We start from the raw sequence: 27,419 nt of genomic DNA, 5'->3' as shown, positions 1-27,419 counted from the left end.
GTGTTTTGGTTCCACTTCCAACAACTGCGTTTAGTATGATTCAAATCGGTTCATAACCTAATATAGCTGCCATATAAACCGATCTGGGATCTTGACTTCTTCAGCCTCTAGAGGGCGCAATTGTCGTCCGATTTGACTGAGAATTTGCACTTAGTGTTTTGGTATCACTTCCAACAACTGTGTTTAGTATGATTCTAAACGGTTGATAATCTAATATAGCTGACATAAAAACCGATCTGGGATCTTGACTTCTTGAGCCTCTAGATGGCGCAATTCTCATCCGATATGGCTGAAATTTTGTACAACGGCTTCTCTCATGATCTTCAACATACGTGATGAATATGGTCTGAATCGATCAATAGCTTGATACAGCTGTCATATAAACCTATCTCCCGATTCTGCTTCTTGAGCCCCTACAAGGCGCAATTCGTATCCGAATGAACTGAAGTATTGGGTTGCCCAAAAAGTAATTGCGGATTTTTTAAAAGAAAGTAAATGCATTTTTTATAAAACTTAGAATGAACTTTAATCAAATATACTTTTTTACACTTTTTTTCTAAAGCAAGCTAAAAGTGACAGCTGATAACTGACAGAAGAAAGAATGCAATTACAGAGTCACAAGCTGTGAAAAAATTTGTCAACGCCGACTATATGAAAAATCCGCAATTACTTTTTGGGCAACCAATATTACACAATGACTTCTACAATGTTCAGCATTCATTTATGGTTCGAATCGGACTATAACTTGATATAGCTCCAATAGCATAACAGTTCTTATTCAATATTATTTGTTTGCCCAAAAAGAAATACCGCTCATAGAACTCGACAAATGCGAGCCATGGTGTAGGGTATCTAAGATTCGGCCAGGCCGAAGAACTTAGCACGCTCTTACTTGTTACTTTCTATTTTTATTCGAAATATAGGTGAGGGGAAATTGACGATAATTTCAATACTAGCGATAATTATTATTAAAACTATCGAAAATATCGAATTTTGCGATTATCGATAGTTTGCCAGCTCTAACATGAAGCCGTTTAACAGCAAAATAGGTTTGCTAACATTTACCTGGCCACACAAAGAATGTACTGTGTAAAGTAATTTAGCGTAAATTATCCGATTAATATGCGATGTTGGACTTCTTTCGGCATGCCTTGTAGTTTCCAAACAGACACTTTAGATCCACTTTTTCGATAGTAGAACACTTAAAAACAATCACCAAACGTTTGACATGACTTTTTCTTAGTTATTGGCGATTTTGAAACCTTGTAAAATTTCTATAAATATTTTTTATACTTGTTGATTGAAAATATACAAATTTTAGAAGTTGCGTTGCTTAAATAAGTTTTTCGATTTGATTTTTTTTAAAAATTTTCGATATTTTTCGATAATTTTTTATTTTTAAAAAAATTTTTTTTTCCTTTTTTTTAACACCCTATGGGGCCATTTCGATCTTTTTCGCAGACAATCAAGAAAGCTGGGAAATTTCGTTTGTTTTTTCGTATCACGATAATAATAAATTTAATCACTCTTAAGTAGAAAAAAAAAACATTAGGGCGCCGAAAAAAAGAAATTCCGTTTTAGACAACAGCTACCGACCAGTATTCGTTTGACTCTGATTATGGCCAAAATCCATAAAACTGATAGAGAAGTGTTACGCAGTTGTGGGCTATCATCATTAAAACGGTTTAGATTTGTAAAGGAATTCATAAATTTCATTATCACAAATCCGGGCCAATACCAATTGGGACAGAGATATGGCATATGGCGAAAAAGAAAATCGCTGCGCTTTATCGAGGGTCTATACAGCACTTGGCTAGAGTGTGTTTGTCAGTCTAAGTGCTATTGGGATGATACCCATCGACCATACACAGCCTATCAGTCAGTAAGTCAGTCAGCAGACTGTTGTCTGTCTATCCGATACAGAAATGCGTTGCAAATCTCTGCCCTGGACAATAAAGCATGCAGCACCAAATAAACGTCAAAAATGCCATGAAATTGTAATTGGCCCAACCATAAGCGTAGCCGGCCAAAACAATGACGCTGATGTCAAGAGGTTGCATACCCAATGCTCTTCCTAACTTGGAGCAATGGCGGAGTTAAAAATTTGATTGGTGGTGGTGGTGGCGATGGCGGCGTCAATAATCGCCGTCACACGTTAATGATGGTCATAAATTAATTGAATTGACTAGAACAGCCGTATGTGTTTAGTGCGGTTGTTGCTGATGACAATGTCAATGATAATGACCGTCATATCAGTGGTTAAAGTGAAGTGAATATGGGTTTCTGCCCAATCAAAAGTAGACGGGGAGTTCAAGTGGCCACTCGAGTTTTATGTGGATGTGAAAAGTTGTTGGTGTGCACTTTTTTTTTGAAATCAAAAATATGCAGAATAGTTGAATGGGAAGGTAGATTACTAGGAAACATTGATTATGCATTGATGAAATGTGGGGAATGTCATAAACAGATCAAATGATGCTGTAGCACAGTGGAAGTGTAATGCAGCTGGAATTTCAGCATCAGCATCATCTGTTAAACATATTGTTGTTGCATTTCGACACTAAAGACATCGGCAAAAGAGAGGTACAGGAACCATAGTCACAGTCTTGGTTTGCTGGAACTCTGGTATTGCCATTTGTTTAAGGATGAATCAAAGCTAGAGAACAGAATGGGCCTGGGGGACTACATTGAGGGCCCAGGAACTGAGATCTGTTTCCGGCTGCTTGACCAAAATACGGTCCTGCAGACGGAGATCTGGGCAATTAAAGAATGCGTGAGGTGATATTGTGCTAACGCGAGAACTTCGAGCTTCGAGAACTATAACAACCAGGACAATAAGGACACGAAACGTCAAAAGCGGCCGCGGGCAGGCAGCGATTTTCGAGAGGAGAGTCTCAGTGAGGAGTCAGGTGGCACTGGCTCTTAATTAAATAATGAGTGCCAATGATTCTCGAGATGACAAGGCGAGTTATTGGCACCTTCAAATAACCAATGGCCAACATCAGCGTCTGTTCCCAGGTTAGGAGCGGCTGGCGGCGAGCGTCGGATCTTGGAGCAAGCGGCTCGCCACAACGAGGGATACATGCAATCCCACAAACCCATGCGGTTGGGACGCTGGGCCAGTTACCCGCCCACGGAAAACATAGAACTACTATGAAAAACAAAGGTATAGTAAAAACGAACCCCCCCAACGTTGACGACCCACGCAAAACGAAAAAAGGACCATGATTTGCGGATCTGCACCTGGAATATTCGCACTCTTTATAGAGAAGGTGCAGTATACGCGCTGGCTGATGTATTAGAGAAGTACAAGGCAGATATAACCGCCTTACAGGAAGTGCGTTGGACTGGGAATGGCGTCACTACAACACCAAACGGTGACGAACTATACTATAGCTGCCATAACACGAGGCATGAATTTGGCTGCGGATTTCTGTGGTTGTCGGAGACTGAAACACCTAGTCTCCAGCTTTACTCCGGTGGATGAGAGGCTAGCTACAATCCGCATAAAAGCCAAATTCTTCAACAACAGCCTTATTTGTGCCCATGCCCCGACGGAAGAGAAAGACGAGCAGACCAAGGATATTTTCTACAAGCGCCTAGAGAGAGAATATGACCGCTGCCCCGCCCATGATATTAAAATCGTTCTGGGAGATTTTAATGCGAAAATAGGGAAGGAAGACATTTTTGGTCCAACAGTCGGAAAGTTTAGCCTCCCCGAGATAACGTCCAGTAATGGGTTGAGGCTGGTAGATTTCGCCGCGGCAAGGTAGTTAGTAGCACCAGATTTCAACATAAAAATATCCACAAAGCCACATGGCTGTCACCCGATCAAAACACGAGAAACCAAATTGATCACGTTGTGATAGATGGAAGGCATTCATCCAGCGTGTTAGATGTACGATCGATCCGTGGAGCGAATATAGATTCGGATCATTACCTTGTTGCAGTAAAGGTTCGCACCCGTCTGAACATGGCGAGGAAAGTACGATCTAACACTGCACGGACAAGCTGAACATTGAAAAGCTGCGGACACAACAAATGGCAGCGGCATACTCCACTCGACTGACCCAACTGCTTGATGAAAGCACTCCTTGTTCCGATGATATAATGGCGCAGGGGCAAACAATTGCCCACTCCATGGAAAATGCCGCGAAATCCGTACTTGGTACGACCACGAGTGTCGAGATGCTACTGAAGCCAAGAATGCGGCATATAGAGCAACCCTGCAAGCAGTAGCAACGCGCCAGATGAAGGAGAGGTATCGGGAGAAAAGGAGAGTGGAGAAACGTCTATTCCGCAGAAAGAAAAACGAAATGAAAAGACGTGAGTGTGAGCGAATTGAGATGTACAGGAGTCAGAATAAAGTCCGGAAATTCTACCAAAGAACTAAACACCAAACCGATGGCTTTGGTGCAGGCACATCCTCCTGCAGAGACAAAGAAGGAAATCTGGTAACTGACACAGACAACATGCTGAGGATATGGAAAGAACATTTCACGCAACTGCTAGTGTCCGATGTTGGCGGCGAAGAGGATACCGCAGAACCAATCGTTGATGATGGTATAGAATGTTTACCTCCTAGTCAGAATGAGGTCCAAGAAGCAGTAACCCGACTAAAGAACAACAAGGCAGCAGGAGCCGACGGGTTACCCGCTGAACTATTTAAAACCGGAGGCGACACGCTGATACGGCGTATGCATCAGCTTATCTGCGCAATCTGGCTAGAAGAACGCATACCCGATGATTGGAACCTCAGCATACTATGTCCCGTACACAAGAAAGGAGACAAGACGGAATGTGCCAACTACAGAGGAATAAGTCTCCTCCCCATCGCATACAAAATACTCTCGAACGTACTGTGTAAAAGAGTAAAACCTAAAGTCAATGAGATAATTGGGCCCTATCAATGCGGCTTTAGACCAGGTAAATCCACCCTAGACCAGATATTCACACTGCGCCAAATCCTGGAAAAGACCCGAGAAGGACAAATCAACACCTACCACCTCTTTGTTGACTACAAAGCCGCCTTCGATGCTCTTTACGTTCATTTCAAGCCATGTCTGAGTTTGGTATCCCTGCAAAATTAATAAGACTCTGCAGAATGACACTTGCTGATACGCGTTCCTCAGTAAGAATAGGAAAGAATCTCTCCGAACCATTTAATACCAAACGAGGTTTCAGACAAGTAGACAGCCTATCGTGTGATCTCTTTAATATCCTGCTGGAGAAGATTATACGAGATGCAGAAGTGATTAGATAAGGCAAACTAATCACAAGAGAGCACATGCTACTCACCTATGCCGACGATATCGATATCATAGGTCGGAAGTAGTAACTGCAGCCTTTGAAAGTATTGAAAAAGAGTCAGTGAAAATGGGTATGGCAGTAAATGGAGATAAGACGAAATGGATGGTTTCCACTCCCAAAAAGCCTTGCACAACCGAGCAGATAAAGAACATGGAGAAAGTTGGAAACCACAACTTTGAGATAGTCAGTAACTTTATCTACCTGGGCACCGCCGTAACCGAAACGAATGACACCAGTTTTGAGATAAAGCGAAGAATAATACTGGCAAACAGATGCTACTTTGGACTAAGTAAGCAGTTTAGAAACAAGGCCACCTCTCGACAGACAAAGACTACACTTTACAAGACACTGATACTACCCGTGCTATTATATGGTTCTGAAGCATGGGTACTTGTGAAAGCAGATGAGGCAGTGCTTGGAGTATTTGAGAGAAAGATTCTTCGTAAAATATATGGACCAGTTTGCGTTAACGGAGAATATAGGCGACGTGTGAACCACGAGCTGTATGAGCTGTATGACGACGATAGCATAGTTACACGCATCAATACAACGGCTGCGTTCCAGCAAAGAAGTCTTTTAAAGGCAAACACGGTGGTACACGCAAACCGGGAAGACCAAAAGCCCGATGGAAAGATCAAGTTGTGAGAGACACCTCGAAACTTGGTGTCAGAAGATCGAGGCGCTTGGAACGCTATTCTACGTTCGGCTAGTGGAAGAAATATTCTGTCATAGCCAATTTAAGTAAGTAAGTACTTTTGCATGCGTTTGAACCAATTGTCGAAGCACTTTTGCCACTCTGATTGAGGTATCTCCGAAACATGCATTCTGAACGCAACAACCTATTCTTCAGATGTCGAAAAACATTGGCCTCTCATTTTATTTTTTACGTACGGGTATAAAAAGAAGTCATTCGGTGCCCAGTCGGGTCTATACGGCCGAAGACTCATCAAATCGATGTTCTGAGTGCTCAAAAATGCAGTTGTTTTTTGGAGCACTTCTTTCGACCAATCGACACGAGACTATTTTTGAGCGATTGACAAGATGTGTGGGATCCAACGCGAGCAAATTTTTTTTGATGGTCAAATGTTTATGCAAATGCAATATTAAATGTATGCTGGTCCCACTAATACCTAAGGTTGGCTCAATCCCACCATAGCTCACATGACGATCTTGCATTGTCAGTTGGCCCACAGCATCAATGGTTTTTGGAACAACAACTGATTTTGGACGATCTTCACGAAATTCGTCTTGGACTGAACTATGACCTCGGTTGAATTCGCCATACCATCGATAAACACTGGTCCTTAATGGAGCTTCATCGCCAAAAATTGAATAAAGTTCATGGATGAAGTGTTGTTGGGTTAATCCACGTCGAAAATTCACGAATATGTTCAGGATTTAATTTTGGGCGAGATGAATCTTTGAAGTCACTGTAAACAAGACAAATAACGCTCGTATGTCAAAACGTTCTGAGTACGTATAACCTCAAAAATTTCAAACTTTACGATAGAGCTGCCAGTTGGCAGATTACAATACAAGGGTTGCCCAATTCCGAAATATTGGGTTGCCCAAAAAGTAATTGCGGATTTTTTAAAAGAAAGTAAATGCATTTTTAATAAAACTTAGAATGAACTTTAATCAAATATACTTTTTTTACACAATTTTTTTCTAAAGCAAGCTAAAAGTAACAGCTGATAACTGACAGAAGAAAGAATGCAATTACAGAGTCACAAGCTGTGAAAAAATTTGTCAACACCGACTATATGAAAAATCCGCAATTACTTTTTGGGCAACCAATATAAAAGGCAACCGTTAAACGTATAGGGCGAGCCTCCAATTATTTTGAATTTTTTGGGCACCACCCCTAATTTTGAACCCAGGAACACGAATCTGAAGTCTGTTTTTAAGCCAATACTCGGCAATACCTTACATTTGATACCCATAGCCTGCCTAGGTTGGACCACTTTCCCAAGGGTCTTTGACCCCAAAGCGGACTTAAGATCCTTGTTCCTGAGCACAAGCAACATCCTCACACCAAATTGCAACGAAATCGGAGGTGCACCCTATGAAGTGTAAAATGCAAATTTTGCCTATGAACATTCCACTAAGGAACAGGAGCAAACTTCTTACATACCAATGAATGCAGTCCAATTCCGAACGGCGTGCCGCAGTGCGGACACCTCTTTGGAGGCATAGTACCTCACCTCTTTGGAGAGTTTTACATGGCATAGTACCTCAGTTTTACATGGCATAGTACCTCACAAATGTTGCCAGCATTAGGAGGGGAAAACTGCCGCTGAAAATTTTTTCCTGATGGTCTCGCCAAGATTCGAACCCAGGCGCTCAGCGTCATATGCGGACATGCTAACCTCTGCACTACGGTAGCCGCTATAAAGTGCAGTTTTGCCAAAAGGAAATTAATGCCTTCTATGAAAATGGAGCAATTCACATCCTTCGGATGTTCAAACAGGTGTTGCCCTGCGGCCCTCCTTTCGGCTATGTTTATAAGAAGAAAGTCCGTTTCATAGAGCTTTTACAAACAGCAGGTAAAGGTGATTTTTTTGAGGTTAGGATTTTCATGCATTAGTATTTGACAGATCACGTGGGATTTCAGACATGGTGTCAAAGAGAAAGATGCTCAGTATGCTTTGACATTTCATCATGAATAGACTTACTAACGAGCAACGCTTGCAAATCATTGAATTTTATTACCAAAATCAGTGTTCGGTTCGAAATGTGTTAAAATTTTGACAAATTTTGTTCAGCGATGAGGCTCATTTCTGGTTGAATGGCTACGTAAATAAGCAAAATTGCCGCATTTGGAGTGAAGAGCAACCAGAAGCCGTTCAAGAATTGCCCATGCATCCCGAAAAATGCACTGTTTGGTGTGGTTTGTACGCTGGTGGAATCATTGGACCGTATTTTTTCAAAGATGCTGTTGGACGCAACGTTACGGTGAATGAACACATTTCGAACCGAACACTGATTTTGGTAATAAAATTCAATGACTGATTCAATGAAATGTCAAAGCATACTGAGCATCTTTCTCTTTGACACCATGTCTGAAATCCCACGTGATCTGTCAAATACTAATGCATGAAAATCCTAACCTCAAAAAAATCACCCTTTATAATATGAGACAAGTATACCCGCTATTCCTTTAGGGAATGTTCATGGGAGAATCCTTCAAGAACTACACAAATGTGTTCAAGGACTAAACGTTGGTTTCCCCGAAAAGCGTTCTCCGCCTTTCCCAGGACCTTCTTCTTGGATGGGTTAAGTATACATTGAGTTACATTCAATTGGGGAATTAAATAGGGTTCTAGATGGGTTTAGTATCTTTCAGGCGGAGGTCTTCGCAATTCTCATGGCACTGAAGACGATGCACATGGATTGCGTGCTGAAGCCTCTGTCGTCGGTTCACCTGAAGCCGAGACTGGATAAGAAATTCAAGAAGGTTCTTCGCATAATGGGGAAAACTGTAAAGATTTTATCGATAACATAAACATCTTATTGATAAAAAAAATCGCTATAATCGATTATACGTACGTGTTGAAGTCATAACGGAACACTGCATGGAAAATTTCAACCAAATCCAACAAAAATTGCGGCTTGTAAGGGCTCAAGAAGTCAAATCGGGAGATCGGTTTATATGGGAGCTATATCAGGTTATAGACCAATTTAGACCGTACTTGGCACAGTTGTTGAAAGTCATAACAGAACACCACATGCAAAATTTCAGCCAAATCGAACAAAAAACGCGGCTTGTAAGAGCCCAAGAAGTCAAATCGGCAGATCGGTTTATATGGGAGCTACATCAGGTTATATACCGATTTGAACCGCACTAGACACAGTTGTTGAAAGTCGTAACGGAACACTGCATGCAAAATTTCAGCTAAATCGGAAAAAAATTGCGGCTTGTAAGGGCTCAAGAAGTCAAATCGGGAGATCGGTTTATAGGGGAGCTACATCAGGTTTTAAACCGATTTGGACCTTACTTGGTACAGTTATAGAAAGTCATAACAGAATACTACGAGCAAAATTTCAGCCAAATCGGGAAATAATTGCGGCTATCAGGGGCACAAAAAGTCAAATCGGGAGATCGGTTTATATGGGAGCTACATCAGGATATAGACCGATTTGGACCGTACTTGGTAGAGATATTGAAAGTCATAACGGAACACTACATGCAAAATTTCATACAAATCGGAAAAAAATTACGGCTTCCAGGGGCTCAAGAAGTCAAATCGGGTGATTGGTTTATATGGGAGCTATATCTAAATCGGAACCGATCTCCCCAACGACCAACATCGATATTAGGTACCGCTGCGAATTTTCAAGCGGCTAACTTTACGCATTCGACCTTTATCGTGATTTCTGCAGACGGACGGAAGGACGGGCATGGCTAGATCGACTTGGAACGTCGAGACGATCAAGAATATATACTTTATGGGGTGTTAAACGAATATTTCGAGGTGTTACAAATGGAATGACTAAATTAGTATACCCCCATCCAATGGTGGTGGGTATAAAAAATGTACTCCACTTAGTTACCATTTTTCCACAAATTTTGACTTTGATTAGCAATAACGAAGCACCTAAAAGGCTTAGCACCCTTTTCAAAAATTAATTTTAGAGGCTGAATACTTATCCGTCATATGTGTTTAAACCATTCAATTATCGTATTTGGTTCATAAGATATGATTTTTGCAACGAAAAAACTCAAACCGCGCCACTGTGCGTCGGTTCCCCCGAAAATGGTTCTTCGCCATTTCCAGGACCATTTATACAGGTGGATTGGTCTAAATTTTTGAGTATGCATTGAGTTCCATTGGTTTTGGGAGTCATATAGGCTTCACAGCCATAAAGCCTTAGGTTTTGCGGAAAAATACGGCACTTACTCGAAGTCTCGAAGTCTAAGGAAACATGACCTTGAACAGCTGATAGAAGTCTCGACTTGTTATTACCATGTCAGATTTCTGACATCGCTCTGGACACAGGGGAGGCGGACCTGTGCCAGGTGGCGCAACATGTTGTCACTTTCCTTGAAGTTGAGAAAGCTGTATATCAGACTACTGATAGAATTATCGCTCAATATTTGGGCAAGAGCTGGTGCCGCCCGCCCTCTCACTGAGACTCTCCGATCGATACCGCTGAGTGTCCGCGACTACCGTTGCAGCTACTCCGTATGGAGCATTCCAATATCCGCAACCTGTGGACTCGACCGGTAGCTCGCAGCTAAGCTTCTCGTAACAGCAATGAACACAACACAGAACGGACATCAATGTTCCAGACTGTGTGGTGCTCACAACTATCCCGTGCCGAAGAAGGATGGATATCAGGTGCAAGGCAGTTGTCTTATGTTCCCTTTAGACGCTTATAAATTATCATCTTGCTCGGTCATCCTTGGCTAGCTCCTCATCCACCGGTTTAAGTCTGGAGATAAGATATCTAAGTCTCCGACTAACTACAAATCTAGAGCCAGATCATGCCTGGTATTATGACAGCTGTTGCAATACAATTCGTTGCCTTTTAGTGTTGCTAGGAAATCTTTCCCAATCCATCTAACTGCCTTTCAAAGGGAAATGTCAGCCTTGTACTCCTCTGGTACATCTACTTGAGTTCGAACATTCCAGGTGCAGTTTCCAAAAACCAGCAGGAGTTTCATCTTAAGTTCCCATTTCTTTGAGAACCTGTCTGATTTAGCGGATGTGAACATTCGCAAGTTATTGGGCTTTTTAAAGCAATCTGGATGGTTCAACGGTAGGAACTAGAAGGCATTTTCCTTCTTCTGTTCCTCTGGTATCACAATGGACGAAAACGCCTGAGTCTAAAGGCAAAGTGCCACTTAAACCTAACCTTAAAATCATTTGTGGGGATTTTGCTGAAATTTGGTACGTGAAGCACACCGACACTTACAACCACTAACACCAACAAATAAATCCCGCCCAGAAAGGTCCACAAATAGATATAGCCCCACATAAAACCATCCCCGGATTTCACTGCTTGAGATAGTTGAAGCATCAATCTTTACCTGATTTTATTGCTACATAATATTTTAAATAGAAACTGACTCAATTAATACCCACCACCCATGGTGGATTTAACCCAAGACTGGTGATACCATGGACTCTGCTTGTATCAGAATGTCATATAGCCCTGTGGGCTGGAGGGACACGATGGTCATTTTCATTCCGAAAGCAGGAAAACCCTACCACACGGAGACGAAAGATTTTCGTCCTATCCTTCTTTATGCTGAAGACTCTTGAGAGGTTGATAGAAACATATCTTAGGGCAAAGATCCCGGGAGATCGCCTATCGTGGCAGCAGCATGCATATAGTAAAGGCAAATCCACTGAAACAGTCCTTCACAACCTAGTCGGCTACATAGAGTGTTTTCTCGCTGTCAAGGAATATACAATGAAGTTGCTATACAATGAAGTTGCTTTCAGATGACTCTTGCCAAGAGAGCCATTGGCAAAGGTATATACTGCAGTTGTCAGACCTATATTTATGTATGGTGTTGTGGTCTGGTGGACGGCGCTTTAAAAGTCCACCTACTCTTCATTACTCAGCTTGACAAATTGCTGCGACCACTGCTGTGAAGCTAAGGGCACTTGGTCATGTGACAGCTACGGACACTGTGTTATCGTTGATACAATGCCCGAACAGTGTTGATTACACCGTACCTGAGCTGTTTTTTGATAAAAAGTACTGTACCACTATTCCTGGACTTTGGCTTCGGCCTAAGTCTGGGCTTCATACTAAAGGGACATGGTTCCTTTAATGCATTCTTGCATCAGAGGAATTTGTTGGAAGACCAGAGACCACTGGAGGCATTTACTGACGGAATGCCCGTACTATGCTGACATTAGAGATTTAGGCGCCATGGGGATTAGCGAAGCGGTGTGGGATTTCAGTAGGGCCCTTGAAGACGAGATGACTGTTGCAAGGCTGGCCACCTTTTCCCGATAAGTATTTCTTAGGCTGCTGTACTTGCGCGACCGAGTGATGTGGTGCTGCGCATGACATGGCCTGGCACCAGCCTTGCCCATGTTGATGCAGCGGTGTTTGCCCATTGTTGATTCCCGTAGCTGTTGTGGTTGTATTCGGTCGGCCGCGTTGACTGTAAAGTCCCATGTTGATGCAGATATGTGTGGCATAACCCGTGAGGGCTGCCGTGTCCTGGTTGTGTTTGTGTATATCGTCCTGTTATATGTTTGATGCATACTTTTGTATGCTGGCTTGAGGTCGGCTTAGGGCGATTCTTTTCATCCAGGTGACCAGACCGGAACTGTTTGGGGATCAACTGGTAGTTAGTATTCTTTTAAGTCAACGAAGTCTGACCGGAGACTTTAATCTGGTACCACGGGTGTCAGGAGCCCCTGGAACTTCGGTTCCAGCCTGACAATGGTGAAGCCCCTGTGGGGAGCAAAGTGGTGGCTGTGGTTTGTACCCAAATCGCGGGTAGAGCACAAGCTCGGCGTGGAGTTGCGTTTTCAACCGGGTGCCGTGACCCATAGATTGGAAGAAGTTTAAGGTAGTGCTCCGCTCCTAACCAAAAGGTGAACACGTCCAAATATGTGGGATCAAATTGGTACTCATGTTTGGGTTACCACATGTGGGCACCCTTGGGCCTCGCAGGTTTGGCCCGTGGTGGCAGGCATCTGCGTTAAACGACGACATTCGTGTACAACTATTCCTGATAGAACCGATTGGAACTATGATATCCCTGGTAACAGAAGTTACCTAGACTTCTATACGGATGGTTCCAAACTAAACGACCAGGTGGGTTGTGCGGTGTACTCTAAAGATCTAGAACTGGTCATACCGCAAAGGTTACCCGACCACTGCAGTGTGTATCAAGCGGAGATCATTGCAATTAAGGAAGTGGTGGAATGGCTAAAATTAATGTCATTACGACGATTGACATAAATATCTTCTCAGACAGCCAGGCAGCCATTAAATCCCTGGAGAACGGATTTCTGAACCCAAAATCTGCCCTCGGCTGTGGCATATCTCTCAAAGAGATGGCTGAACAGTTCAAAATTCAGCTGTTCTGGGTGCCGGGCCACAAAGGTATCCCAGGGAATTCTAAAGCAGACGAGCTTGCGAGACTAGGAGCTACCTTACACACTCCAGGGACACTGGAATCTGTGGGTATGCCTCCAGCGACATGTAAGCTAAGTTTTCAGGACCAGGCCCGAAGGGCAATGAATGATAGATGGTCAGAAAGAGGGGGCTGTGAGCATTCCAAAACTATGTGGCCTAATCTAGACTTGAAGAGGTCTACTGCTTTGCTGTCATTGGCTAGAACAGACGTCTCAGTCATTGTGTCCGTCATGACAGGTCACTGTCTAATCGGAAAACATGCCGACAGACTGACTGACTGCCAGCAACGACTTTTGCAATAGCTGTGAGGACACCGTAGCGCAAAGGTTAGCATGTCCGCCTATGACGCTGAACGGCTGTGTTCAAATCCTGGCGAGACTTGAAGAGGTCTACTGCTTTGCTGTCATTGGCTAGAACAGACGTCTCAGTCGTTGTGTCCGTCATGGCAGGTCACTGTCTAATCGCAAAACATGCTGACAGACTGACTGACTGCCAGCAACGACTTTTGCAGAAGCTGTAGGGACATCTAGGAAGAAGAGACTATAGAACACCTTCTATGTGGGTGTCCCGCACTAGCAGTTAGAAGGAGTTCCACTTTAGGGTTCTCATTTCTTTGTGTACCTGTCTGATTTAGCGGATGTGAACATTCGCAAGTTGTTGGGTCGCTTTGAAAAGCGATCTGGATGGTTCAACGGTATGAACTAGAAGGCATCTTCCTTCTTCTGTACCTGTGGTATCACAATGGACGAAAACGTCTAAGTGGGACTGATGCCAGACTGCCACTTAAACCTAACCTAACCTACCATGAACAAGTCAGTGTCCACAATATCATTACGCTTGAGGTAGGCAGTATAACACATTTCTCTTCTTATCTTCTGTATTATCACTAGAATTTTCGTTATCTATAGTTCTGCAATTTTGCCCCCCACTGTGTGTGCATCAATAAAAACATATTTTTTTAATGGAAATCAATAACATAACAATTAAGAGCACTAAACATCAATGGCCTACGAAAGCGGAGAACAATGACATATGGCTAATAAATGTCAACACTTGTTTGAAGCTTTTGACACTTGTTTTGGTACTTCGAACATGATGAAGAAGAAAAAAAAACAACAACATTTCATTGATTAATTAAAATACAATTTTCATAAATTTACACACACTGTCACTGATATACAGGGAAACATTTTACAATACACACACAACTAATAAAAACTTACTTAGGGAAAAACTTGATGATATTGACAAGTGATAAAACAACACTTTAGTGTTTTGGTTTTTTTTCCTAAAATTTTAGTAAATAGTTAGTCATTTGCTTCTGGTTTTTCCTTAATTTTCTTTTCTTTTGTTTTTCTTTTTAGCAAAAACCACACACAACAAATTTTGATTTGTTTTTGTTTTGCTTTACTTTGCCTTCTCTCACAGTTTATTTTTAGTTAAATGCTAAAATTTTCGGTATTTTTTTTTTCATATATTTTTTCGCATTTTTTTGTCATTTGTCTCCTGTCTTTTCTTTGTGGGTATGTACTCGCATATTCTCACTTCATTGTTTGCATACACTTTTTTACCGTTTATTTTCAATTTGTGTTTGAATTTTGGTTGAGATTTTTTTCTTCTTCTTTAGAATTCGGAATTTTCCCGTCAATTGACGATTTAATTGAACGATACAATAGTTTATTTATTACTGATCAACAGCAGTGTCATGTCTTTTGCATTGTTTATGCCATACATACATACATACATACATATGTCTTTTCTTTTGGTTTCAATTGATTTCTATTAATGACATTCGGGAGAGCTATAGCTGTGAGAGAGAGAGAGAGAAAGGGAGAGAATGAGCATGAATTGCGGTTGACAATACTAACAGCATTATCATCATTATAATGCATTGACACAGCATGCTTTGCCATTGATTGCCGTTGTGCTGGGGGGAAGGGGGGTAATGTTGTTGTTTTTGTTCTCATCACGTCAAAACTAAAAACTCAATGCGTAAATTTTCTAATGCTCTTTAATAGGTTCTCTCTTTTGAAAATATGCTAAAATGTGTTTTCTAGAGAATGCATGGCGCCTGTTTATGTTGTACCAAAGGTCGATAAGGCCGTACAATGCATGCTACGGTGTGCTACCTAATGGATTTTTATACCCCCCACCATAGGATGGGGGTAACTAATTTCGTCATTTTGATTGTAACTCCTCGAAATATTCCTCTGAGACCCCATAATAAATACATATTCGTGATCGTCATGTCATTTTAAGTCGATCTAGCCATGTCCGTCCGTCTGTCCGTCCGTCCTTCCGTCTGTCGAAAGCACGCTAACTTTCGAAGGAGAAAAGCTAGCCGCTTGAAATTTTGAATTAATGCTCCTTATTAGTGCAGGTCGATTGGGATTTGAAAATCGGTCCATGTTTGGGTATAGCTGCCATATAAACCGATATCGGAAATTGACTTCTTGAGCCACTAGAGGGCGTAATTCTTATCCGATTTGGCTGAATTTTTGCGTTAAGTGTTTTGGTTTGACCATCAACAACTGTGTGAAGTATAGTCCAAATTGTTTCATAACCTAATGTAGCTCCCATATAAACCGATTTTGGATCTTGACTTCTTGAGCCGATAGAGGGCGCATTTGTTATCTGACTTGCCTGAAATTTTGCGCAAATTGTTTTGGTTTGTCCATCAACAACTGTGTAAAGTATGATCAAAATCGTTTCATAACCTGATATAGCTCCCATGTTAACCGATCTTAATTTCTTGAGACACTAGAGGGCGCAAGTATTATCCGATCATATTCACCCATTATATTTTTTCTAGTTGTACCTGCATGCCAAATTTTAGACCTCTAGCTTCATCTGTAAAGAAAGTACCAAATGGTACCACTTTTGGTACCAAAATGTACGAATTTTGCATGGACCATTTAGCTTCTCATCATATATTTTTTAGTTGTCCCTTCATGCCAAATTTCAGACCTCTAGCTCCATCTGTAAAGAAAGTACCAAATGGTACCAGTTTTAGTACCAAAATGTTCGAATTATGAAAAAATCATTTAGTCGCCCATCATACATTTCCTAGTTTTCCCTATATGCCAAATTTCAGACTTGGCACTTCCTATAGATGGAGCTAGATCAATAGAAAGTACCAAATGGTACCAATTACGGTACTAAACGTACGTTTTCTCTCGTTACCGGTACTATTTTTTCCATTTTTTCCTTTCACCCTCATCCTTTTGCACCAGATGCGTTTTAAGTCAAATTTCAAAATTCTACCTCTATTCATCTGCCCTGTGCCAAGTTTACCCATTTCGTACCTTTTTGGTACCTAAATTTACAAATTACCAAAAACTCGTATAGATACCCAATTAAGGTTGACATAGTGTACCTAAATTTCAAAATTCAGAGCACTAGTTCAATTTACAAAGAAAGTACCAAATAGTTCCAATTGCGGTACTAAACGTACTATTTGTTCTGGTACGATTTTCTAAAAATTATTTACCAAACTTATTCAAGAATGTGAACCCAAGAACATAATTCTAGACCCTTCCGTTCCGTTTAGTACTTTTTAGTACCTAAACGTACGAATATCACCCAAGACCAACATTCGTGCAAAATTGCATGATTCTAGCTTAAACCGTTTGGGCTGGGCGATGATCAGTCAGCAATCAGTCAGTCACGCATGGAAAAAGTGAACGCGTTTAATTTAGCTCGGTTTATTAAATGCATTGCTAGAAAGTTTTTCATTTGAAGACAAGGATGCGATTTTTATCGTATTATTTGGTCGAAATAACTACTTATGGACATATGAACAGAAAAAGAGTTACACTATGAGAGGGTTGGGGCGACATTAAAAAAATGTTGTCCTGTGTTAGAGCAACATTAGTGTAACATTTTTCTTCGGAATCGAAATCACCATTGGTGATACCCATGTCAAAAACTTATATAGCACCCCTCGTATATGTAGCTCCCATACACACCGTTGTTCGATTCGACTTCATGAGCGACTAGAGCGCGGAAATTTTATCCGATTTGGACGAAATTTTGAACTTATAGCCATGACAAGATATAAGCCGATCTTCATATTTGGAAAAGTCATGAAAAAAACTTGTCTGATGCGATCCATGAGGGATCCGGCGCTACCTTTAACACCCGTAGTACTTAGCGTGTTAGCGAGGACGATTCTTTGTAGGATTTCTGGACCAATCTGAGGTGATGGAGAATATCGGCAAACTTTTAAGGTGCCATGTTTCCCGGGACATATGTTTGCAGTAGTGGTTCCACTGTCTCCCCAGAGACTAGAGGCAATCTTTATTAGACTCTTTTGCTAAAAACTCAAACACAACTGTTTAGTTTTGTATTTCTTCAAGCCCTTTAAATTGACCCAAAATTTTTGAAATTATTCCTTCACCTGGCATAGTGTGCATCTAAGTTGGCACGTGCACTTAGTGTTTGCATGCAAGTTTGTTTTATAGTTGACTTTGAACCATCTAAAAGTTTTGTTTTTATTAACAAACTATAAACAATTAACCATTAATTAGTGTACATTTTTATTTGTTTGCATATACGTACGTCACGTATATTTTAGTTGTCTAAGTCCACTGCTTTGCTTTTAAAAGGAAATGAAACAATTCCTTATTCAATAAGACCGATAAAGCGATAATGTAATTTTTATTTAAGACCCTAGATCAGTAACGGAAACCAATTCAGCTTTGTCTAGAGATTAAGTTCGGTTTCTCTATAAGCCACACGTTGAACAGATGCCGCTCTTAGAAGCTAAAGGTGATGATAGAAATAGATTTAGAAGGGAGAAAAGGGACCTTTTCCAGATAGATATGCTAACGAACAGTACATGAACTTAAAACGTGAATGAAGAGGTGCAATTATCGAATTTTCTTATATATAAAAGTGAAAATGTGTTTATTCCGTATAGATTGTAGAGATGTGCGCGTGAGCGATTTTTCACGTGAAAAAAACGCTACTCACGAACGATTTTTTTGTGTCGACTCACGTTCACGCACGAGACAAAATTTTTACTCACGCATGACTCACGATAAAATCACGAGTCAATCTCGATTCACGAGGCACTCACGACTCACGAGGTACTCACGGCTCGCGAGACAATCACTACTCACGAGTAACTCACGACTCACGAGAAAATCACGACTCACGAGGCACTCACGAGACAATCAGGACTCACGAGGCACTCATGAGTAAGCGAATAATTATTTTTTTGTTTTATGCGTCTCAAATCATACAGCATTTGAACATACGTATATATATATATATATAAAAGAGTTGCGTGACTGACTGACTGACAGACGGACAGACTGACAGACTGACAGACTGACAGACTGACAGACGGACAGACGGACAGACGGACAGACTGACAGACTGACAGACAGACTGACGGACAGACTGACGGACTGACTGACGGACTGACTGACTGACTGACTGACTGACTGACTGACTGATTGATTGACTGACTGACTGACAGACTGACAGACTGACTGACTGACTGACTGACTGACTGACTGACTGACTGACTGACTGACTGACTGACTGACTGACTGACTGACTGACTGACTGACTGACTGACTGACTGACTGACTGACTGACTGACTGACTGACTGACTGACTGACTGACTGACTGACTGACTGACTGACTGACTGACTGACTGACTGACTGACTGACTGACTGACTGACTGACTGACTGACTGACTGACTGACTGACTGACTGACTGACTGACTGACTGACTGACTGACTGACTGACTGACTCACTGACTGACTGACTGACTGACTGATTGACTGACTGACTGACTGACTGACTGACTGACTGACTGACTGACTGACTGACTGACTGACTGACTGACTGACTGACTGACTGACTGACTGACTGACTGCGCATAACTACTTATTTGCTCTTTCCTTTCTTTGCAACTGTAGACAGATTCGGACGTTTGATTTGAGAGCATGCAAAAACAAACAAAAAAAAAGTATGTCGTGATAAGTACCGTGAGCATAATTTCACTCTCACGCTCACGCACGAAAAATTTTAATTCAATCAGAGTCACGCACGATCCCGTGATTTTATTTGGATCTCACTCCCGAATCACGTGATTCACGCGTGACACGACTACTCACGACACAATTGTACACCTCTAATAGATTGGAAAACGGTTGAAACGGTTTTTTGAAATATTAACCGATCTGGACAATATGGAACTAAAATAAAAATTATATCGGAGAAAAATACGATTTTTTTATCAAACTCAACCCCAAAACTCGGCATTTCAGCCAATTGGGACTATATTTGGGAGTAAAATACGACTCTAATATCAAAGTTTGCAGCAATTACTCAAGAGAGCCGCACTTTTCTCTAAATACAAAATCTGTACGAAATTTTTGAATTTTTTTTAATTGACAGGGCTTAAAACAAAAGCGTTGGTTATTCCGGTGGTTATTCCCCTACTGTAAATGCATCTCTCTCATATCAATGAGTTCAGTCCGATTTAAGTTTAAGCTCAATGATAAGGGGCCTCCTTTTTATAGTCGAGTCCGAAGGGCGTACCGCAGTGCGACACCTCTTTGGAGAGAAGTTTTAGATGGCATACTACCTCACAAATGTTGCCTGCATTAGGAGGGGAAAACCACCGCTGAAAATTTTTTCTGATAGTTTCGCCAGGATTCGAACCCAGGCGTTCAGCGTCATAGGCGGACATGCTAACCTCTGCGCTACGGTGGCCTACTCTCCTACCAATGCTGGCAACATTTGTGAGGTATCCTGCCATATTAAAACTACTCTACCAAGTGGTTTCGCTATGCGACTCGCCGTTCGGACTCGGCATTAAAAGGAAGGCCCCATATCATTGAGCTTAAAATTTAATCGGACTGCAATCATGATGGGAGAAGTATCCCCTGCTCCTTAGTGAATGTTTATGGGAAATTTAGAAGTAGTAGTAGAAATAAGGGGAATAAATGAAGCTTTTATGGGCGGAGGACCTTAGATTGGCCAGATGGGATCTATATTAAAATGTAAACCGATTAAGACCATGGACAGCATGGATGTTGGGGATCTTAACACAAATCATTGTGCCAAAGTTTAGTGAAATCGTTTAACAAGTCGGGAGATCGGTCTATATAGGGGGGCTATATTAAGATATAGACCGATCTTGATAATATTTGATACAGATGTTGGTGATCTGAAGGCAAATCATTGTACCAAACTTCAGCCAAATCGGGTAATGAATGTTGCTTTTATTTGTCTAAGACCCTAAATCGGGAAATCGCTCTATATGGGGGCTATATTAAGATATAAACCGGGTTAGTCCATGTTCAGTAAGGACATCGGGGATTTTTACACAAATCATTGTGCCAAATTTCAGCGAAATCGGGTGATAAATTCGGCTTTAATGGGCCTAGGACCGTAAATCGGGAGGTCGGTCTAAATGGAACCTATATTAAGAAACAACTCGATCTGAACCTTATTCGGCACAGGTGTCGGTAGTCTCAGCACAAATCGTTGTGCCAAATTTAATCCAAATAGGATAAAAAAATACAGCTTTTATGTGCTCAGGATCCTAAATCGGGAGATCGGTCTATATGTGGGCTTATCTTAACACAAATCTTTGTGCCAAATATGAGCGAAATCGGGTGATAAATTTGGCTTTTATAGGCCTAGGACGTTAAATCGGGAGGTCGGTCTAAATAGGGGTTATATTGAGATACAAACCGATCTGAAACTTATTCGGCACAGGTAGTCGGTAGTCTCAGCACAAATCGTTGTGCCAAATTTCATCCAAATAGGATAAAAATACAGCTTTTATGTGCCTAAGACCCTAAATCGAGAAATCGCTCTTAATGGCGGCTATATTAAGATATAGACCGATTTAGGGCATATTCAGCACGAATATCGGGGATCTTTACACAAATCTTTGTGAAGAATTTCAGCGAAATCGGGTGATAAATTTGGCTTTTATGGGCCTAGGACCTTAAATCGGGACATCAGTCTAAATGGGGGCTATATTAAGGTCCAGACCGATCTAAACCATATTCGGCTCAGATGTTGGTGTTCTGAAGGTAAATCATTGTACCGAATTTCATCCAAATCGGTTAATAAATACAGCTTTTATGTGCCTAAGACCCTAAATCGGGAGATCGGTCTATATGCGGGCTATATCCACATATAGACGGATTTAGAGCATATTCAGCACGGATGTCGGGGATATTTACACAAATCTTCTTGCCAAATTTCAGCGACATCGGGTGATAAATTTGGCTTTTATGGGACTAGGACCTTAAATCGGGATATCGGTCTAAATGGGGGCTATATTAAGATATAAACCGATCTGGACCATATTCGGAACCAATGTTGGTGGTCGAATCTTATATACCCTCCACCATGGATTGCATCTGTCGAGTTCTTTGAGCAGTATCTCTTTTTAGGAAATCAAAAATAATGAATAAGAATGGATGAGGAGGAGCTAAATCATGTTATAGTCCGACCCGGGGCTCAAGAATCAAAATCGGGAGATCGGTTTATATGGGAGCTGTATCAAGCTATAGATCGATTCAGACCATATTGCACACGTTTGTTGAAGGCCATGGGAAAAGCCGTTGTACAAAATTTGTGCCAAATCGGATGAGAAATGCGGTCTCCAGGAGCTCAAAAAGTCAAGACCCAAGATCGGTTTATATGGCAGCTATATCAGATTATGGACCGATTTGAACCATACTTGGCACAATTGTTGGATATAATAACAAACCACGTCGTGCATAATAATAATAATTGCGCACTCTAGAGGCTCAAGAAGTCAAAACAAAACTATATCAAAACATAGACCGATTTGGCCCATTTACAATCCGCGACCTTCACTAATAAGAAGTAGTTGTGCAAAATTTCAAGCGGCTAGCTTTACTCCTTCAAAAGTGCTTTCGTGCGTGCTGGCGACAGACAGACGGATGGAAGGACGGACATGGCTAGTTCCACTTAAAATGTCACAAAAAAAAAAGAATGTGTGCAAAGTTTCAGTTCAATAACTTTTACCCACCACCATAGGGTGGGGAGTATACTAACCTAGTCTTTTCGTTTGTAACACCTCGAAATATCGATCTGCGACCCCGTTTAGTATATTTATTCTAGATCGTCTTAAAATTTTAGGTCGATCTAGCTATGTCCGTTTGTCCGTCTAACTAAATCACGAAAATGTTCGAACGAATAAAGATATCCGCTTGAAATTTTTCACAGATACTTTCAAGCAGTGTAGGTCGTTGGAGATTGCCAATAATTTATATCGGTTCTGATTTGGATATAACCCCCATATAAACCGATCTCCTGATTTGATTTCTTGAGTCCCTAGAAGCCGCAGTTTTTGTCCGATTTGACTAAAGTGTTTTGTTGTGACTTCCCACAACCGTGCCAAGTACGGTTCAAATCGGTCAATAACCTGACCCACATAAAAACCGATCTCCCTATTTAATTTCTTGAGCCGCTGGTAGCCGTTATTGTTATCCGATTTGAAAATTTGCATGGATTGTTTTGCTATGACTTCCAACAACTGCGCCAAGTACGGTCTAAATCGGTCTATAACCTGATATAGCTCCCATATAAACCGATCCACCGATTAGTCAGTAGAAAACTTCAAAACCGCCAATAGAAACTTCTAATAATGCCTGAATTTTAGAAACTTGGTACGTAAAATAGACATATGTTTATACCCTACATCGTGGAGGTCACCGTAGTGGGGGGGTTAGCATGTCCGCCTATGACTCTGAACGCCTGGGTTCGAATCCTGGCAGGAAGATCAGAAAATTTATCCGCTGTGGGTATTCCCTTCAATATTCATCCGATCGTCTTCGAAATTGGTACTGCCATCTTTTATGATCAAAAGACGAAGTCAATTGAAATTCGAAAAAATCGGTTCCGATTTGAATATAGCTACCATAAATATGTTCGTCCGATTTGGACTAATATTGCAACAAAATGGCCATTTGTTTACCGATTCTATCGAAAGGAGGGATTTTCTCTTAACTCTCGACATTACGTTCGAATCCTGACGAGAACATCGAAAAAATTAAGGCTCTGGTTATCCCCCCCTTAATGCTAGCGAAATTTGCGAGGTACCAAGCCATGCATGGTCATGTGAATTCTCCCCAATGAGGTGCCGCACTGCGGCCCGCCGTTCGGACTTGGCTATAAAACAAACGTCCCTAATCATTGACTTTAAACTTGAATCGCAAAGCACTCATTGATGTGTGAGAAGTTCGCCTCTGCTCGGTTCATGGGCAAAATATTACTCTACTCCCAAATGCCTTCTTTTGAGTCTCATATTACCACTTCGGTAAATATTTCCTGATTACGGGGTATTTCGAGGGTGAGGTGGCCACCCAGACACTTGGCACTTAAAGTAACTATAAACTTCGTGGTCCACTTTCAAATACATTTTATATGAGCCTCATATTGGCATGATTGGTAAATAAGTTCTGTTTGAGAATGGAGTGGACCCCAGGGTCTTTGTTCCAAATATGAGTATCAAATCCGTACTTTGCCCTGAAAATACATATCGAATTCGTTCTTTACTCCTAAATACCGTTGATTTGAGCTCCATATTGCCTTAGTCGGAAATGAAGCTCAGTTTAGGGGGTGCTTCAGGGTGTATCCCCAAACAGACCATTCTACACAATCTGTGAAAATTTTAAGAAAATCGGTTTAGCCGTTTTTGAGTACACGGAACAAATCGAACCACATATAGTCACAATTGGTTAATATGCCCATTTGTGGCGTTTTCGGTGGGTTTGTGTGAACCCCTATACTTCAATCTGATTTTGTATGCCAGATTCGTAATCTACTCCCGAATATCTGTCATTTGATATGAACATTCATTTTGTCTGCTTGGAGGAGTTTTTGGGTTAGGGCGACTTCCTGGATACTTGAACCCAATTTTCAATACCATATTCGCATTCTACTTTCAATATCTTTCATTTGATACGCATATTGTCATTATCAGTCCACTTTTGGTTTTTGGGTGGTGTTTTTGGGGTAACGGTGGAGGGTCTGCCCTCTTCCGATATCAACAAACTATAAAGCCAATTCCTCCCTCCTGCCTATATCCGCAATCTACTCCCGAATACCTTTCATTTGAGTTCTATATTGTCATGACCGTGCAATAAACCTATTTTAAGAGGTTAACGGTGGAGGGTCTGCCCCCTTCCGATATCAACATACTATAACGCCAATTCCTCCCTCCAGCCCATATCCGCAATCTACTCCCGAGTCCCATATTGTCATGATCGTGCAATAAACCTATTTTAAGGGGTTTTGGGTTTAGGGCGGCCCCGCAGTTACTTGGACCCAATTTATATACCCTCCACCATAGGATGGGGGTATACTAATTTCGCCGAAATATTCTTCTGGGGTCCATAAAGTATATATATTCTTGATCGTCATGACATGACATTATTACAATCTTGCCATTCCGTCCGTCTGTCTGTCGAAAACACGCTAACTTTCGAAGGAGTAAAGCTAGCCGCTTCAAATTTTGCACAAATACTTCTTGTTAGTGTAAGTCGGTTGGGATAGTAAATGGGCCAAATCGGTCCATGATTTGATATAGCTGCCATATAAACCGATTTGGGATCTTGACTTCTTGAGTCACTAGAGGGCGCAATTATCATCCGATTTGGCTGAAATTTTGCACGAAGAGTTTTGTTATGACTTCCAACTACTGTACTAAGTTTGGTTTAAATCAATCCACAACCTGATATAGCTGTCATATAAACCGATCTGGGATTTTGAATTCTTGAGCCACTAGAGGGCGCAATTCTCATCCAGTTTGGCTGAAATTCTAAAAGAAGTGTCTTGTAATGACAACTGTGCTAAGTATGGTATTAATCGGTCGATAGCCTGATATAGCTGCCATATATACCGATCTTGAATATTGACTTCTTGGGCCGCTAGAGGGCGCAATTTTCATCCGATTTGGCTGAAATTTTGCATGAGGTGTTTTATTGTGACTTCCAATAACTGTATTAAGAATGGTTCAAATCGGTCCATAAACTGGTATAGCTGCCATATTAACCGATCTGGTGTCTTGACTTCTTGATCCACTATAGAACGCAATTATTATCCGATTTGGCTAAAAATTTTGCACGACGTGTTTCATTATGACTTCCAACAACTGTTTCAAGTATGGTTGAAATCGGTCCATAACCTAATATAGCTGCCATATAAACCGGTCTGGGATGTTGATTTCTTGAGCCGCTAGAGGGCGCAATTCTTATCCGATTTAGCTGAAATTTTCCATGATGTGTTTTGTTATGACTTCCAACAACTGTATTAAGAATAGTTCACATCGGTCCATAATCTGATATAGCTGTCATATAAACCGATCTGGGGTCTTGACTTCATGAGTCACTAGAGGGCGCAATTTTGCACGAAGTGTTTTGTTATGACTTCCAACTACTGTGCTAAGATTGGTTCAAATCGGTCCATAACCTGATAAAGATGCCATATAAACCGATCTGGGGTCTTGACTTCTTGAGCCACTAGAGGGCGCAATATTATCCGATTTAGCCGAAATTTTTGTGTTTTGTTATGACTTCGAACAACTGAATTAAGAATGGTTCAAATCGGTCCATAACCTGATATAGCTGCCATATAAACCGATCTGGGATCTTGATTTCTTATTATGAATCGGTGTATAGCATAATACAACTCCCCTATAAACCGATCTCCCTATTTTACATCTTCAGCCCCTAAAGTGCGCAGTTCTTACTAGATTTGGCTGCAATTTTACAGAATGACTTTTACTATGGTCTCCAATAATCAGTTCAATTGCGGTCCGAAATGAACCATAACTTGTTATTGTTCCAATAACATAGCAATTCTTTTCTTTTATCCTTTGTTTGCCTAAAAAGAGATACCGTGGCAAGAGCTCGACAAATGCGATCCATGGTGGAGGGTATATAAGATTCGGCCCGGCCGAACATAGCACGCTTTTACTTGTTCGTTTTAATTTTTGTAAAAATTAAATTTTGGTTCACAATGGCACGTTCTCTTATATCCAAGTGTATCGGATGATGTTATATTTAAATTTGGTGTCAACAAAAGGTTCGCATATAATCCATATTATATATTATTTAATTTTTTTTGCGCAATTAGCAACAATTATTTTTTTGCATTTTTATATTAAGGTTTTTTTCTGTTTTTTTTTTTTTTTTTGTCAAGTCATCCACACAAAACAATAGCCACTGGGAATTTAGTTGTATTTCTTTATCACATTTTGATATGAGGATAATTTTAATTTTTTTTTTTGGAACAATCGTGAAAAATATTCATTATTTAAAATTAGATGCACATAATTTTGCTACATATCTTCATATGTTATGCATAAATACTTTTTAAAAACATTCACTGGGTTTTATTGTCTTCACTTCTATTGTTCACATTTCATTCACAAAATCTATATCACAGATTAAAAAACTATAATTCCCAAGTCTGATTACCTCAGCTTGACTTATGAACCCGAAAACAGAAAATCAAAGCACACTCCAATAGCTAATCCACAAAGAGATGGGCAATAGGCGATGATATTGATGCACGCACCGCTGTAGTCTATAATGATGTCGGAGCAGCAGCAGACATGGGTATTCACCTAAATATAATGCTCCGAAATTCTTATGCATAAATTGTTGACTTATTGGCGCGCGAACTTTAGGTCAAACAAGCAAGCAAGCAATCGTGTTTGAGTGACAATCGTTAAGGGCCGCTTTAAAACAACAAAGCAATAAGACAATGATAGACCACAACGACGTTGACGATGACGATGACAGCGTTAAAAAGGCTTCTTCGCAATAAACGCGTGCGGTATGGTTAACGTGAAATGTATGAATGAATGGATGAATGAATTGAACTACAACTCAAAACACACAAAAATCGCCGCAATAGTAAGTGACTGAGTGAATGCGTGACAAAACAACATCATCACACCAATCGCACTCGTGGCCATACAA

The 27,419-nt window shown here is 41.0% G+C and overlaps 1 long non-coding RNA gene across 1 annotated transcript in view; it reads right to left on the bottom strand.

The window, feature by feature from the left end:
* Positions 1-27,131, bottom strand: part of LOC131995319 (uncharacterized) — a 67,370-nt gene extending 40,239 nt beyond the window's left edge. Inside the window, exons 1-2 of the long non-coding RNA XR_009397375.1 lie at positions 26,913-27,131; positions 14,643-15,226 (exon numbers count right to left, since the gene is read on the bottom strand). This is a non-coding gene — a long non-coding RNA (uncharacterized LOC131995319). The remainder of the gene's footprint in view (positions 1-14,642; positions 15,227-26,912) is intronic.
* Positions 27,132-27,419: the final 288 nt, after the last annotated feature.

This window comes from Stomoxys calcitrans, chromosome 2 (assembly GCF_963082655.1).
Source record: "Stomoxys calcitrans chromosome 2, idStoCalc2.1, whole genome shotgun sequence".
NCBI lineage: Eukaryota > Metazoa > Arthropoda > Insecta > Diptera > Muscidae > Stomoxys > Stomoxys calcitrans.
Note: the sequence above shows the minus strand (reverse complement) of the source record. Positions and strands in the feature narration are given on the sequence as shown.